This window comes from Oryctolagus cuniculus, chromosome 1 (genome assembly GCF_964237555.1).
Source record: "Oryctolagus cuniculus chromosome 1, mOryCun1.1, whole genome shotgun sequence".
NCBI classification, from domain to species: domain Eukaryota; kingdom Metazoa; phylum Chordata; class Mammalia; order Lagomorpha; family Leporidae; genus Oryctolagus; species Oryctolagus cuniculus.
This window is the reverse complement of record NC_091432.1, coordinates 147,143,071-147,151,690: the sequence shown is the minus strand read 5'-3', so window position 1 is coordinate 147,151,690 and position 8,620 is coordinate 147,143,071.

Here is an 8,620-nt window from a genome sequence, read left to right as displayed (position 1 = left end):
ATATTTGGAGGAGTGATTGTTTCTCTCTTTTTTTTAAATGATTCTAATATTGACTAAAAAAATAAAATGTATTCATACAGGCTTCAAGGGAAAACCGTAGGAAGAAAGAAGTCAATGAAATCTGGAGAAGGCCTAGTGGAAAGATTTAAATAAATGAAATAGATGCAAATCCGCGGGTCTGATGCCTGTGTTCTATCCTACACCAGGGCCTGAGGGAAGCTGCTGCAAAACCATTTGCTTGCACAAGACTGGAGGAGCGCGGACACGGCTGCCAGGAGAGGAATGTTGTCAGAGCAACTTCAGGAGGAGCAAGCCGAGCGCTTCAGTGCTGGGAGGCCGACCGCTGTGCAGCCAGCCGTCCCACCATCTGTCTGGGCTGCCTGCTCAGTGCCGAGCCAAGCAGAGAGTGGTGTCCCCACTCCACCTTGAGGGAAACGGGCACGTATACACTAGAACACAGCACAGTTGACAGGGATGCTGTATATGATGTCCCAGAGACAAAGCCCCTTTGCTAGGGACAGCTTTCTCACGTGCTGGGGCACATTCCCACATACATGCATGTGCTTGTCATGGTAGCATATGTGTGCGGTGAGAATGCCTTCCCCATTCCCTTCCTGCTCAGATGCCCAAGTACCCAGGCAGAATTGCTCAGGTCCATGTGGTTTATAACTAAGATATAAAATTGGAAGATATGCGTTCAAGATTCAGCTCTACAGCTTACTTACTGGTTGATCATGGCCAAATCATTTCAGTTCTGTGAACTCTTTAAAGAGAGGATTAGGAGACAGAGAAAGAGTCTATGGTTCAAGATGGTGAAGGGTCTGCACACATGACCTCTGCTATTGCCTAAAGCCTGTCAGACAATGGGAAAGAGTTTAAAAAGAAGGAGAAAGGAGAAGAAAAGAAGAGGAAGGCACCATTAATGAAGCACACATTTTGGACGAATTCTGGAAGATAGAAAGCTTTTGAGATTGAGCTGGTAGAGAAAAACTTTCAAAGCCAAAAAATAAATCATTTGGGGGCCGGTGCTGTGGCATAGCTGGTAAAGCCACTGCCTGCAGTACCGGCATCCCATATGAGTGCCAGTTTGAGCCCTGGCTGCTCCTCTTCTAATCCAGCTCTCTGCTGTGGCCTGGGAAGGCCCAAGTCCTTGGGCTGCTGCACCCGCATGGGGGACTGGGAAGAAGCACCTGGCTCCTGGCTTCAGATCTGTGCAGCTCCAGCTGTTGCGGCCATTTGGGGAGTGAACCAGTAGATGGAAGACCTCTCTCTGTCTCTCCCTCTCACTGTCTGTAACTCTACCTCTCAAATAAATGAATAAAATCTTAAAAAAAAAGTATGGACTTAAAAAATTTTATACTAAAACACACTATCTTTTAAAAATTAATTAATAATTTGAGATGCAAAGAGAGAGACAGAGAGAGCACTACCATCTGCTGGTTCACTCTTACATATCTGTAATGGCTGTGGTTGGGCCTGATCAAAGCCAGGAGCTAGAAACTTAATTCAGATCCTCCCTGTGGGTGACGGAATCCAGCCACTTGAACTGTCACTGCTACTCCTGAGGTTCACATTAGCAAGAAGTTGGAATCAAAATCTGGACCCACACTCAAGCACTCAGATGTGGGACATGGGTAGCCTAACTGTGTCTTAATCCCTAGGCCAAATGTCTGCCCTTAAATTTATCTCTTTTTTTTTTTTTTTGAAGATTTTATTAATCAATTTGCATGGTAGGGTTACAGACAGAGAGAGAGAGAGAGACAAAAAGAAAGGTTCATTCCCTAAATGAACAGCTGGAGCTGTGCCAATCCAAAGCCAGGAGCCAGGAGCTTCTTCCAGGTCTCCCGTGTGGGTGCAGGGACCCAAAGCACTTTGGCCATCCTCTACTGCTTTCCCAGTCCACAGCTGAGAGCTGGAGCAGAAGAGAAGCAGCCAGAACTAGAACCAGCAGCCAAATGCCCATGCCGCAGGTGGAGGTATAGCCCACTATGCCACAGCGCTGGCCTCTCCTTCAGTATTTTTGATAAATTGGTTCCAGGTTCCTCCCAGATACCAAAATCTGCATATGCTCAAGTTCCTGATATAAGATGGCCTAGTATTCGCAAATAACCTATGCAAACCCTCCCTTATACTCTAGATTATCCCTAGATGACTTATAATACCTAACACGTGGTAAGCAGTGCATAAATAGTTGTTATTCTGTATTGTTTAGGTAATCATGATAAAAAGTCTGTACATATTACTTTCTTAAATTAAAAAATGGAAAAGAATTGAACAGCACTGGCAGGTATAAGGGAAATAGATTATTTCCCAAGTTGCTAGTAGATAGCAATACAAATTAGGGGCAGGTACTGTGGTGTGGCAGGTAGAGCCACCGCCTGCAGTGCCGGCATCCCATGTGGATGCTGGTTCGAGTCCTGGCTGCTCCACTTCTGATCCGGCTCTCTGTTACAGTCTGGGAAAGTAGTGGAGGATGGCCCAGGTCCCTGTGCCCCTGCACCCACGTGGGAGACCTGGAGGAAGCGCCTGGCTCCTGGCTTCGTATCAGCACAGCTCCAGCAGTTGCAGCCAGTTGGGGAGTGAACCAGCAGATAGAAGACCTCCCTCTCTCTCTCTGCCTCTCCTTCTCTTTCTGTGTAACTCTGACTTTCAAATAAATAAATAAATCTTAAAAAAAAGAAAAAGAAACACAAATCAGGACTGTTTTTGAAAATTCCATTAATATGTAAATTTTTAATATCTACAATGTGCTTGCTGTGCTTCTCGTATTCATAGTTCAAAGCTATAAGAATGTTTATGCACTTACGATTTTCCTCTTCTTTTACTCACCCCTGTTTTTTGTTTATGGAAATTACTGACAGTGTGTTTTGTAACCCTAAACTAGAATGTTATAAAAGAAAAAGTAAAGCAAAGAAAAAAAGGGATGGTTAATGCCAAGCAATAATTATTTATATTAGTAACTTATTATTTGGTAAAAAATCATCCTCTATGGATATACAAGTCAAAGTGAGAGAAAGCCTGTTTATTCAAGTAAATAATTTTGCCTGCATGTTCCACCCTGAATTTTCTTTGTTTTGTCATCTTTCAGAAACACTGTAACTGCTGGAGAAGTTGGTTAGTTTCCTATAAAAGCCTTCGGAGTGCCTGACAATGAGAAATTAATTAGAGAAGTTATAAGGGCCATTGATTTCCTGGCTGCCAATTGTCCACATTGAGGAATTATTACAGAAGCCAGGAAGATAACAGAAAAAGGTACAAGAAGTGTGCCTGGGCTAGACAGCAAAAGGGCTGCAGGACTTCAATTACAGTGATCCCTGCTGGTTCAGGTCTTCCACCATGCATGTCTTTGCCACTTCCTTCCTGCAAAATAGGCCACAAGAGCCAAGCCACTATGACAATACAGTAGCAACCCAAACACCTCTGTCTCCCGATTTTGTATGGAGTTCCAATAACATCTTCAGTAATACATAAAGTAGATGTAGAAAAATCACCTTTGAAAATAAAAATCCAGATTACGGAGGGCCTTACCAACATAGCCCCAGGCTGAGGAAAATTAGAAAAAGAAATTATCCTCGGGAGTTATGTTCACCCAAGAAAAGTCCTACAATTTTTAGGGGAAGACTTTCAATTCTACCTAGGACGATCTTATGATAATTTGTGGCCACCATTCTTAACCAAGTGACATTAAGCTCCTTGGTTAGAAATGCTTTTCATAATTCTTTTGTGCAGGTCTAGAATTTTAAGTTGGACAAAATATATCATCTATGTTTTAGTGCAGATTCCACAGATAGGATACTGAGGCTTCATGAAGAGACATAATTAGCTTTAAAACCAAACCACCGGGGCAAGGCAGAATCGCGGGTGTTTTCAGAACTCCATTTGACAACATGGGCCAAGTGCATTATCTTACATGTTGTTATAACTCCATAAAGAGAACTCTTAAAATGCACTGCTTCTGGAGACTACTTTCACCAGCTGTGGAAAGTTGTTTTTAAATGAAATTTCCTTGCACAAATGTCATTCAGTAAAGGGGAAAAGAAGTGGGAAAAGCACAAGTGGAGAAGGAGGAGGGGAAAATCCTCAAATGCACTTTAAAAACTACTATGAAGTGACTGGGGAAAAACACTTTTTTGTCAAAGATGCTTTTAAGAATAAACTCTCACTCTTAAAAGAGTTCCAGCTGATCATCAATATTTTACAGTTTCACCAAATCTGAATTGTATTTTAGTATTCCTGTCATACAGGATGAGATGCATAATAAAATGGCAAATTAATTTCAATTCCTCAATCAATTTTTAAAGAATGAAACTCAGCCACAGTATTTCTACCATTACCATTTATCCAGGAACGACTAATGTGGCCTTGGCCTTCAAAGAGAGTGAGAATAAAAATGGTCCAAGAAAATGGATGAGATTTCTGGACTCAAAGATAAGTAATGGATTTTATATTTCCAAAGAGTTCATTTCTTGGCTATACAAAAATGCATTTAAGTTCATTTATGACTACTTAAAATCCTATCCTATGTCATGTTACTACCCATATTTAAGGTATGGAGTATCTAAAAATAATACATTCCACTGATGTGATCTGTCTTCTCTGGGTGCCAGCAGAGTGTCTTCCAATTCTGGTTAAATTTCTTTAATTCAGCTACTTCTCCTTAAAGTACCTGAGTGAATATTTATTATAAATGATAATCATAGAATCATAGATAGTGTCAGACACTTTTTTAGGCTAATGACTAGTTCATTTAATTCTCTCTTTTAAAAAAATATGTACTCATTTTCATTGTATTTGAAAGGTAGATTGACAGAGAAAGAGAAAGACTATGAGAGACAGAGAGAGAGAGAGAGAGAGAGAGAGAGAGAGAGGGAGGAGGGAGGGAGAGATCCACCTACCATAAGGTGATTCACTCCCCAAATGCCAGTCACAGGCAGGGTTGGGTCAGGCTGAAACCAGGACTCCATCCAGGTCTCCCAAGTAGGTGGCAGGACCCCAAGTACTTGGGCCATCACCTGCTGCCTCCCAGGGTGCATATTAGTAGGAAGCTGGACTCAGGAGCAAAGGAGCTGGAACTCAAACCATGCACGCTGATATGGAATGTAAGCCTTCCAAGGGGTGTTTTAATTGCTGCACCAAACAATATCTCCTCATCCTCATTTCATTGTCAAGTCACCCTCTGAGGTGGAATACCACTATTATCCCTATTTTACAGCTGAGAAACCCAGGCAAGTGAGAATAAAAGACAGGTTGTGAACATCTGATAGCATATAAAAGTAGAGCTAGGAAATGAGCTCCTGTGAGGGTAGGGGCTGGCACAGAGGCAAAGCTGCTGCTGGTGATCCCCATATCCCATATCAGAATGCTGGTGGGAGTCCTGCCCACGTCGCTTCTGATCCAGCTTCCTCCTAATGCATCCTGGAAGGCAGCAGGTGATGATTTGGGGACACTGCCAGCAACTGAAGAGACAGATGGGGTTCAGGGTTCCCGACTACCCCATTCCTGGCTATTGTGGGCCTTTGGGGAGTGAAGATGAAAGATATCTCTCTGTCTCTGTCTTTCTGCCTTTCAAGTAGATGAAAATAAATAATGAAAAATTTTTAAAACATTTGGGGATGACTTAAGTTTATAAAAATCAGTTTAGGTACCACCTGAAAACACAAGTGTTTGTGGTAAATTACAAAGAATTAACATGGCTAACCCTAGTCTGAGTTTACTATTACCTCCACCTGACCAGGCTTTCATTAGATCTATCAGGAAAATATGATTGGACGCTAATCTTTATCCAGGGAGATTCTCTTGTCCTCTCTCCTGGTGCTGATGGCTTCCCTTCTGCCTCTCATTCATGTCATCCTAGTTTGCACAACTTTTTCATAATGAATGTATCAATTGCAGAATTTTGACTCTTTTCTGCTTTTGCACAAAATGCAGTCTTTAAAGGGGAGTGTTTTGTTGCCTTAACTCTAAAACTTCTGTGTGGATTTTTAGTGCTCTAGCTACTTGTGTAAACTATTCTTGAGAAGTCTTGAGTGTGTAACACCTGCTGAGAATTTGTGACTATCCGGTGCTTACGGGTCTCCATGGCTTTAGTTTCACCCAACCTAAGGGCTGTCCATAGATGGGCACTTCTTAAGCTCTAATGACTAACCTGCAAATTTTATTGAAGTGTAGATTCTAACTTATTCCCTCTGGGGTCTGAGATTCTATATTTTCAACAAATTCCCAGGGACGCATGCGCTGTTTCAAAGACACCACATTGAATAGCAATGACCTAAATGCTTGTCATTTCTTCCTGCCCCATCTCTTGTGTTCCAGTACCAAAGCTCCAGTGTCCTCTTTTCATTTCCTGTCCCAGCAGCAATGCCCCAATTTTAACATTTTCACAAGCAACCAACGTTGTCTTTTGCATTTTGTTTTGTTTCTCCCGGTTTCTATGGTCACCACCATGTGTGTTTCTATGTTCCCCTAAGGCCCAGATAATCTAGAAAAACGTTTCAAGGTAGTAAATTCAGGGCAAGTGAAAGAGTGAGAAAAACACCAGCCGTTAGCCCTAGAAAGATTTATCCATAAATAGATAGGCTGTGAAGTTGTCCTCTCCTCAGCTCCTATTTATTTTTCTCAAGCAGCTGAAAGTAGAACTCAGAGGAAATGGAAAATAGATGAGAGGAGGGCTTTGCCCAAGAGAGCTTTCATCAGTAAAGTACTTAGTAATTACTGCACCTGACAAATTCCTACTCCTTGTTTTAGCCCAGTTTTAATAAAAGAAAGATTCAACAATGGTTTATATTACCTGGCATTGCCTTTAATTTCATCAAGCTCCAATATGAAGACTTGCAACATTTATACGAAAACTGCTTTTTCTCCTGAAGTTCATTTGTGAAGGGAGCCGCAGGGGTTTTAATCATCTTTTCTCCAATCTTTCATTTCTAACACACTGTGATTGATTAACGGCTCTGCCACGTCTCTCACTCCAACCCCCATGAAAAAGGCAAATCCCTATCAGGTTAGTCCCGGGAAGCCAGTGGTAGAGAAAGCATCCTCTAATTAAAAATAGAAATGCCACTTCCAATACTCAGGCTATAAAGTGCTCTCATTTCATATTCACAGTAAGCCACCTTCAAAGGTAAGGTCCTCTGACTTGTTAGACCAGGCTATATTTCACCCAGGCTGGGGATGGCAGGCACACCCTTGGCATTTCAGAAGTCCTGTTGAGATTTGGAGTAATGAGTTGCTGTTCATGTTTGAGAGCTCAAAGCCCTTAGAACAACCTTGTCAGTACTAAGCAGATCTCAACAGCTGGGCTGCCATTGTGTCAAGGAGCACTTAAGAAGACCTTGAAAATGTTTTATGCTTCCAAGAGAACTCTGTAAGCAGTGATGCTACTTATAAAGTTCATTTCCGATGACTTTCACTAAATGCCCGTAGGCAGCTAGCTTACCTCTTTTTTGTGATTTGAGAAAAATCTAATAGCTCAGCCTCATTTGTGGATAAGCTGTTATAAAACATATATTGCAGAAGGATGAGTCAGTAACAAAAGTGCATTTGGGATGTGGCTTCTATGATCTATGTGAAATAAAAGTATTCAAAGGCACCACATCCCTCAATGCTTGCAAGCACTAGAATGGTAGCCAATGCCTCACTCAGACCTCTTCAAAGTATTGTGTTCAGAACATCATGCACCTAGGAAAGAAACAATTCTACAAAATGTTCAGTCTGACCAGGCAAAATATAAAGTTTCCTGTTTCTGAGGCATGAGAACAGGTGTCTGAGTGAAATACCAAAGAATGAGGTAGGGAAGCAGACACAGACTCTTCTAAAAGACCCGTGACAGTGAGGGAAGCAGGAGCACGGGATGGCAGTCAACTGGGGAATTTTTAGAACCGAGCTGCAAGTGGGGTAAGAGAGGAGTGGCAAGGAGTTGCTTTCATGGAACCAATGAGTTTCCTTCAACCAAACACTCCTTGAAGAAGACCAAGAAACTCACAGATTAGTACTTTATATACTTACTTGGCCAATATCTCTGTCAACTTATGAGGGACCTGAATGACCTTGGGTTTCACCTTTTTGGGGACAGAAATCTGTTCCAAAAATATCAGTAAGTGAAATCTTGCCAGTTTATTTGTCTTTTTGGGGAGTAGCATTTTAGCCTGCCTATGTATGCATACTAACTGCCCCCGAATAGTTTCTGGGGTGTAGTTTCTGGGGTGTCTTGCATGAGTTCCAAAAGCACGTTCATTTGCTCTTCCGCTTTGGCAGCCACTGGAATGTCAGCAACGCTGTGTGATGATGGCTCTGCAACACTGACACTGCTGTGGTGTTACCAGGAGAAAACCACCTTCTCTCTTGCTGGGTCTCTCGGGAAACCCAGAATGTCTGACAGGACAGTCCTGGAGGCCATTACTCTCCCTCGAGCCATTTTCCCATGTGCAAATCTAGAGATGCTCCCTCCCCACTGACGCACGCAGAGAGCGCGGGATCGCACTGAGGGGTTGAGCACTCTTCCCACCTTCATCTCTCCAGCGTGAGTGCAGGTAATCGAATCCGAATCATCCCAGAGCACAAAAGCATTCGTGAAATGCTTCTACGTAATTCAGCCTTGAGATTAATAAAGTAGATTGGAGGT